Source organism: Sus scrofa, chromosome 4 (genome assembly GCF_000003025.6).
Source record: "Sus scrofa isolate TJ Tabasco breed Duroc chromosome 4, Sscrofa11.1, whole genome shotgun sequence".
Classification (NCBI taxonomy): Eukaryota; Metazoa; Chordata; class Mammalia; order Artiodactyla; family Suidae; genus Sus; species Sus scrofa.
Window position 1 is genome coordinate 89,796,638 of NC_010446.5, and position 9,273 is coordinate 89,805,910.

The following is a 9,273-nucleotide window of genomic DNA, read 5'->3' on the forward strand; positions in this document are numbered from 1 at the left end:
ATTCTATTAATGTGATTTAACACATTTATTTATTTGCATGTGTTGAAATCCCAGGGATAAATTCTGCTTGATCGTGGTGTATAATCCTTTTAATGTGTTATTGAATTTGGTGTAGTAGTATTTTGTTGAGAATCTTTGCATCTTTATTCATCAAGGATATTGGCCGGTAGTTTTCTTTTAGTTCTTTATTTGGCTTTGGTATCAGTAATGCTAGCCTAATAAGATGAATTTAGGAATATTCCCTTCTCTTCAATTTTTTTGAAAGTTTGAGAAGGATTGGTATTAATTCTTTTTAAAATTGATAGAATTCACCAGTGAAACCACTTGGTCCTGGCCTTTTCTTTGTTGAGGGTTTTTTGATTGCTGACACCATCTCCTTTCTTGTTATTGGTCGGTTCAAATTTTCTGTCTCTTCATGATTCAGTCTTGACAGGTTGTGCATTTCTGAGAATGTATCCATTTTTTCTGCATTATCCAGTGTGTTGGCCTATAACTGTTCACACTAGTCTCTTATGATATTTTGTGCTTCTGTCATGCCAGTTATGTCTTCTCCTTCATTTCTGCCTTTATTTATTTAAATATTCTTTCTTTCTTCTTTTAGTTTAGATGAAGGCTTGTCAATTTTACCTTATAGGTAGATGACATATTTACAGGGACATGTAAGGAATTTACGTCCTGAGAATGTAACAGCATGGTCAGAATTATAAACTGTTGTACTCAAATAATAGGAAAAGTGGAGGATGACTAGAGAATAGTGTGATAAATGAATGGAATTTAATAATGCCTTCCAGAACATTCACGGAAGAATAGAAAGCCACTGTTTTGGAGTTTTCATTGTGGCTCAGTGGATTAAAACCCAACACAGTGTCAGTGAGGATGCGGGTTCAATCCCTGGTCTCGCTCAGTGGGTTAAGGATCCAGCATCACTACAAGCTGCGGTGTAGGTCACAGGTAGGGCTCGGATCTGGCATTGTTGTGCCTGAGCTGTGGCACAGACCTGCAGCTGCAGCTCTGATTAGATACCTAGCCCAGGAACTTCCATATGCCACAGGTACAGTCGTAAAAACGAAAAAGATAACTGCTGTTTTAACCATTTTGTTATGAATCCTTATAGGCATATGCCTGCAATTCTGGAAGATCCAAAAGGGGAGAAGGTGTTAGTACTCCAATCTATGCTTTCTCAACCTCCAGAAAGTATTTGCAAGGATATAGGAACAGAGCTAGAGCTATAGAATAGGAACAGAGCTGGCTCAAGGGATTAGTGCACACAGCAGGTCTTTGGTTTGAAACCTGGCTCTGCCTCTTGGCCGCTGTGTGAGCTCCTTGATGTGCTGACTTCTCTGGATCTATCCCCCCTTTTGTTACGAAAAAATTCACTGAAATCTTCTATACTCATGACTGTGGTTTATTATACGGAAAAGATACAGATTATAATCAGCCAAGGGAAGAGATGCCCGTGGCAGAGTCTAGGAGGGTTTTAAACACAGATCTTTCAGTTGTTCTCTGCCTTTGGAGTCTTGGACAGCAGTGACCCTTCTGACAATTATGTATGATGATACACATGAAGTATTGTTAGTTAGGAAAGCTTACTCCAGCCTTGGTGCCCAGAGTCAGAATCGGGGTTTCATCATTTAGGCTCCAATAAGGCTGTTTTCAAATTTCACCCCCCCCCCAGGAAGTTGAGTTGATATGATGACTCAAAGCCCCCACTCTGAATCATATTTATGATGTGGCTATAAATCACACTGTTACAATTTGGCAGGTGCAAGCCCCTCCTGGCACACAAAGACACTCCTTTCAGGCTTGACATTCCAAGATTTTAGAAATTACCTCTCAGACTTGGAGGAAAACCGTCCTCGACTGGGCTTGTTTGTTAGGGAGATAAAGTGGTATAGACCACAGAAGAGTGAGGGTAGAGGGAGGGTTGCTTTGAGACTTTGAGACTCACTCTCTTATGAGGGAGCCACACATACAGAAGGTAATGGTGATGATTCTCACAGTCAGCTAGCAGGATTTGGGAGTACCGCCAGCATGAGTAGGCTTGAAAGTGCCACCTTCTACCTCGAAATATCCTAAGAGACTAGAATAACATCTATAGCATTGAGAAAAGTGCAGACTGTGACCCAAGAACTCCATAGCCATTTCAAGGTCATTATTTTGCACAAGGGAAAGGGAAGAACATTCTCAAATGCACCAAAAAACCACCACCCTTGTGAGGATGTAACTGAATGATCCAGATTCAATGCAGGTTTAGACTGGTATGCTAATTGCCTATACTGAAATCAACTTTATCTTCCTGATATTAGATAAGTTCCCTCATGAATAACATGATTAAGGATAGAAGCAGCCACGGGGAAAAGTAAATCATTCAGGGACTGTATATGAAAAGAGAAAGGTGAAGGACACAATTTCAGGGAACTACCAATAATAACTATGAACATGGGAAATAGAATCAGAGAGGAAGAAATCACTGAATATGACATCAGAAGATCATAATTTCAGTGGCTTGGGGAAGGCAGAGTCCTGTCTGCTGTGGAATAAGAAGCTCAGTGGGGTAAGGGTGGGAAAACCCACTCTTGCTCCTTTGGGTTTCTCCATTACTCTCACACTACTGTCACACCCACAGCTCTTCTGACACCAGAAACATGGGTTTTTCCCCCATACTCTGTGACACCAGCTGGGTGTTCCCCAACTTGGTGCAAATTTGACCCTAGCCAGAGTTAGAACAGACTCTGCAGGCTAGAGTAAAGGCTCAGTTCCATGAGATTCTCTCTACTTCATATTCCAATTCCAAGTAGTAGGTCCCCAGATTACCCACAACCTCTGTCCAACTTGGCTACAAATGGGAGGTTCATGACCTCCTCCCCTTGGGTGATTATTTGCTAGAACAACTCACAGAACTCAGAAATACTTTCTTACATTTACCAGTTTACTATATAGTAAAGAATATAGGGAGTTCCCATTGTGACTCAGCAGTAACAAACCCAGTTAGTATCCATGAGGATGCGAGTTCAATCCCTGGCCTCACTCAGTGGGTTAAACATCCAGCGTGGCCATGAGCTGTGGTGTAGGTCTCAGATGCTGCTTGGATCCCACACTCCTGTGGCTGTGGCTGTGGTGTAGGCTGGTAGCTGCAGTTCCAGTTCGATCCTTAGCCTGGGAACTTCCGTATGCCATGGGTTTGGCCCTAAAAAGCAAAAAAAAAAAAAAAAAAAAAAAAAAAAAAAAAAATATATATATATATATATATATATATATATATATATATATATAGAGAGAGAGAGAGAGAGAGAGAGAGAGAGAATAGATATTTTTATATAGATATATGACATAGATGATATATAGATATAAATAAATATATATCTGCCCCTGGTTCCTGACCCAGGGCTCCTAAAATCCTTATAAATAGGGCTGCAAGGGTGTTTTTTGTTCTAATATTTAGTCTTTGACCCTGGTTCCTGTCACTGAGCTCCTAAATCCCTTGGCAGTTCCTGGGTGAAAGGAGTGTCTTTTGTCCTAATGGGGTGACTCTTGGTGGCTCCTGGATGGAGGCTGGTCATCAGAAACACCAAACCATGAATAGGAATTTGGAATTTTCAGCCCCATCCCCCATTCTTCAGAGAAAGGAAAGAGGTGGGAAATGGAGTTGATAAAACCCAGGGGATAAGGCCTCCATTAAAAATCCCAGTAGTATGGGGTTTGTGGAGCTTGCACAAGACATTCTCCTCTTGGGAGGGTGACACACCCCAACTCCATAAGGACAAAAGCTCCTGCTCTCAGAATCCCCACAGACCTTGCCTTATGTATCTTTTCATCTGGCTGTTCATCTGCATTCTTTATTATATTATTTTCCAATTCCTGGCCTTACTCAGTAGGTTACAGACCCAGCATTGCAGCAAGCTACGGTGTAGGTCACAGATGTGGCTCTGATCTGTGTCTGTGGTGTAGGCTTGCAGCTGCAGCTCAGATTCAACACCTAGCCCAGGAATTTCCATATGCCACAGGCATGGCTTCAAAAAGAAAAACAAAAAAAATTTTTTTTTCTGGTGATGGGAAGCCTTAGGATTTACTTTTTTAACAATTTTCATATTTAATATGCAGCTGTGTTAATTATATTTATCAAGTTGTACATTCCTAGCATTTATTTACCTTATAACTGGAAGTTTTTACATTTTGACCACATTTATTCAATTCCCCTTACCCCCACCCCCAGTCTCTAGTAACCACAAATCTGATCTATTTTTCAACAAACTTGTTTGTTTTGCAGTAAGACTGTCTTATAATATTATGTTGGTTCCTGCTGCTCAGCATAGTGATTTGACATTGAAACCAAAACACCTCTGACTCAAACCCAGCCTAAATCCAGATTGGGACTCGAACCCACATAAGTTTTTTTTTTATTAATGTGTAGTTGATTTACAATGTTCTGTCAATTTCTGCTGTACAGCAAAGTGACCCAGTCATACATATACATACATTTTTTCTCATATTATCTTCTATCAAGTTCTATCAAAAGGGATTGTATATATTTCTGTGTGCGGTAAAGCAGGACCTCATTGCTTATCCATTCCAAATGTAATAGTTTGCATCTACTAACCCCAAACTCCCAGTCCACCCCACTTCCTTCCCCTCCCACTTGGTAACCACAAGTCTGTTCTCCATGTCTGTGAACCTGTTTTGATTCTGCAGATATGTTCATTTGTGCCGTGTTTTATATTCCACATATAAGTGATATCATATGGTATTTGTCTTTTTCTGACTTACTTCACCTAGTATGAGAATCTCTAGTTGCATTCATGTTGCTCCAAATGGCATTATTTCATTCTTTTTTACGCCTGAGCGGTATTCCATCGTGTATATGTGTCACATCTTCTTAATTCATTTATTTGCTGAAAGATATGTACATTGTTTCCATGTCTTGTCTATTGTGAACAGTGCTTCTATGTACATAGGGGGTGTAGGTATATTTTTAAATTGTAGTTTTGCCTGGATATATGCCCAGGAGTAGGACTGCTGGGTCATATGGTAGTTCTATATTTAGTTTTCTGAGAAACCTACATACTGTTCTCCATTGTGATTGTACCAATTTATATTCCCACCATTAATGTAGGAGAGTTCCCTTTCTCCACACCCTCTCCAGCATTTGTTACTTGTAGAATAATTAATGATATCCATTCTGACTGGCATGAGGTAGTGCCTCATTGTACTTTTGACTTGCACTTCCGTACTAATTAGAGATGCTGAATATTTTTTCATCTGCCTTTTGAACCTCCCCAGGTCTTCTTTGGAGAAATGTTTATTTAGGTCTTCTGCCCATTTTTTGATTGGGTCATTTTTTTTTTGTTATTGCTTTTGTTGAGTTGTAGAAATTGTTTGTATATTTTAGAGATTAAGCCCTTGTCAGTTTCACCATTTGCAACTATTTTATCCCTTTCTGCAGGTTGTCTTTTCTTTATTTTAAAGGTTTCCTCTGTTGTGCAAATCTTGTCAGTTTGATTAGGTCCCAATTGTTTATTTTCACTTTTATTTCTGTTGCCTTGGGCGACTGATCTAAGAAAAAATTTGTAATGTTGATGTCAGAGAATGTTTTGCCTATGTTCTCTTCTAGGAGTTTTATGGTATCTTGTCTTATGTTTAAATCTTTAAACCATTTTGAGTTTATTTTTGTGCATGGTGTGATGATGTGTTCTAGTTTTATTGATTTACATGCAGGTGTCCAGTTTTCCCAGCACCACTTGCCAAAGAGACTGTCTCTTTCCCATTTTATATTCTTGCCCCCTTTGTCAAAGATTAATTGACAGTAGGTCAATTTCTGGGTTTATTTCTGGGTTCTCTATTCTGTTCCCTTGGTCCATATGTCTCTTTTGGTACCAATACCACACTCTCTTGATTACTATGGCTTTGTAATACTGCCCAACGTCTGGGAGAGTTATGCCTCCTGCTTGGTTTTGTTTCCTAAGGACTGCTTTGGCAATTCTGGTTGGGTTTTTTTTTTTATGGTTTTATATAAATTTTTGGATTATTTATCCTAGTTCTGTGAAAAAATGTCATGGGTAATTTGATAGGGATTGCATTGAATCTGTAGATTGCTTTGGGTGGTATGGCTATTTTTACTATGTTAATTCTTCCAAGCCGGGAGCATGGACTATCTTTCCATTTCTTTGGATCCTCCTTAATTTCCTTGATTAATGTTTTATAGTTCTCAGCCTATGCCTTTCACCTCCTTGGTCAGGTTTATTCCCAGGTGTTTAGTTTTTTTTGGGGGGGGGACATGATTTTAAAAGGTATTTTTAAAAACTCCTTTTCCTGATATTTCATTGTTAGTGTGCAGAAATGCAGCCAATTTCTGAGTGTTAATTTTGCATCCTGCTCCTTGGTGGAATTCATTTATCAGTTCAAGTGGTTTTTGTGTGGCGTCCTTAGGGTTTTCTGTATATAGTATCATGTCGTCTGCATACAGTGACAATTTTACCTCTTCCCCTTTGGATACATGTTATTTCTTTTGTTTGTGTGATTGCGGTGGCTAGGTCTTCCAATACTATGTTGAATAAGAGTGGTGAGAGTGGGCATCCTTGTCTTGGTCCAGATTTTAGTGGGAAGGCTTTCAGCTTCTCTCTGCTGAGTATTATATTGGCTGTGGGTTTGTTGTAAGTGGCTTTATGTTAAGGTATGTCCCTCTATACCCACTTTGGTACGAGTTTTTATCATGAATGGATGTTGGACTTTATCAAATGCTTTTTCTTGCATCTATTGAGATGATCATGTGGGTTTTGACTTTTGTTAATGTGGTATATTACATTGATTGATTTGCATATGCTGAACCATCCTTGTGAACTTGGGGTGAATCCCACTTGGTCAGGGCGTATGATCTTTTTTTATGTGCTTTTGGATTCTGTTGGCTAAAATGTTGTTGAGAATTTTTGCATCTATATTTATCAAAGATATTGGCCTATAATTTTCTTTTTTGGTAGTGTCTTTGTCTGGTTTTGGTGTTAGGGTGATTGTGGCTTTATAGAATGTCTTTGGGAATGTTCCTGCTTTAATCTTTGGGAAGAGTTTAAGAAGGATAGGTATAAATCTTCTTTGTATGTTTGGTAGAATTCACCTGTGATGCCATCTGGTCGTGGACTTTTGTTTGCAGGGACTTTTGTTTTCATTTCTAGTGATTGATATGTTCAAATTATCTATTTCTTCTAGATTCAGTTTTGGTGGACTGTATGTCTCTAGAAAGTTGTCCATTTCTTCTAGGTTGTCAAATTTGTTGGCATAGAATTGTCCATAGTATTCTCCCTTTCTTTCTCTCTCTTTCTGTATTTCTGTAATTTCAGACAAAATTCCTCCTTTTTCATTTCTTATTTTGTTTACTTGGGTTTTCTTTCTCTTCTTCTTGGTGAGTCTGGCCAGAGGTTTGTCAATTTTGTTTACCCTTTCAAAGAACCAGTTCTTGGTTTTATTGATTTCAATCTTCTTTTTAATCTCTATTTTATTTATTTCCTCTTTGATCTTTGTGATTTCTTTCCTTTTTACGTTGTGTTTGTTCTTTCTCTGATTCTTTTAGGTGATGGTTTACGTTGTTGACTTGAGATTTTTCTTCTTTTTTGAGGAAGGCCTCTATTATTTACTATTAACTCCCCTGTAAGCACTGTTTTGCGGCATCCCATAGATTTTTTTTAATGATTTTTATTTTTTCCATCATAGTTGCTTTACAGTGTTCTGTCAATTTTCTACTGTACAGCAAAATGACCCAGTCACACATACACGCATACATTGTTTTTCTCACATTACCCTAGTCATGACATCCTGTAGATTTTTTTTTTTTTTTTTTTTGTCTTTTTGCTATTTCTTGGGCCGCTCCCGCGGCATATGGAGGTTTCCAGGCTAGGGGTCGAATCGGAGCTGTAGCCACCGGCCTACGCCAGACCCACAGCAACGAGGGATCCGAGCCGCGTCTGAGACCTACACCACAGCTCACGGCAATGCCGGACCCTTAACCCACTGAGCAAGGGCAGGGACCAAACCCGCAACCTCATGGTTCCTAGTTGGATTCGTTAACCACTGCGCCACGACGCGATCTCCCCTGTAGATTTTTAATAGTCTTATTTTCATTGTCATTTGCCTTGGTGTATTTTTAAATTTCCCTTTTGATTTCCTCATTGACTCATTGGCTTTTTTAGTAGCGTGTTTTTTAGTCTCCATGTAGTCAGTTTTTTCACATTTATTTTCCTGTGGTTGATGTCTAGTTTATTATTTCTTTTTTTGTCTTTTTGCCATTTCTTGGGCCGCTCCAGCGGCGTATGGAGGTTCCCAGGCTAGGAGTCGAATCGGAGCAGTAGCCGCTGGCCTAAGCCAGAGCCACAGCAACGCAAGATCCGAGCCGCGTCTGCAACCTACATCACAGCCCGCGACAACACCGGATCGTTAACCTACTGAGCAAGGGCAGGGATCGAACCCTCAATCTCATGGTTCCTAGTTGGATTCGTTAACCACTGTGCCACGAGGGGAACTCCGGTTGATGTCTAGTTTAATGCTATTGTGGTCAGAGAAGATGCTTGAAATAATTTCTATACTCTTAAATTGGTTTTGGTTAGTTTTGTGCCCCAGTATGTGGTCAATCCTTGAGAATGTTCCATGTGCACTTGAAATGAATGTATATTCTGGGTTTTTTGGAAGTAGTGTCTTGAAAATATCAATTAAGTCTAATTGTCCTATTGTGTCATTTAGGATCTCTGTTACCTTATTGATTTTCTCTCTAGAGGATCTGTCCATTTATGTGAGTGTGGTGTTAATTTCTCCTACTATTATTGTATTCCCATCAATTTCTCCTTTTACCTCTGTCAGTATTTGTTCTGTGTATTTGGGTGCTCCTATATTAGGGGCATATATATTGATGAGCATAATATCCGATTCCTGAATTTACCCCTTTATCATTAAATAGTTTCCTTCTTTATCTTTCTTTATGGTCTTTGTTTTAAAGTCTATTTTTCTGATATGAGTATTGTGACTCCTGTTTTCCTGTCATTTCCATTCGTGTGAAATATCTTTTCCCATCCCCTCTGCCATATAAACTTTCAATATTTATGTGTCCTTTGCCTTAAGGTGAGTCTCTTATAGGCAGCATATTTTAGGCGCTTGTTTTTTATACAGTCTGCCACTCTGTCTTTTGATTGGAGTCTTCAGTTTATTGACATTTAAGGTAATTATTTATAAAAATGTATTTGTTGTCGTTTTAAACCTTGTTTTCCAGTTGGTTCAGTTTCTCCTTGATCCTTTCTT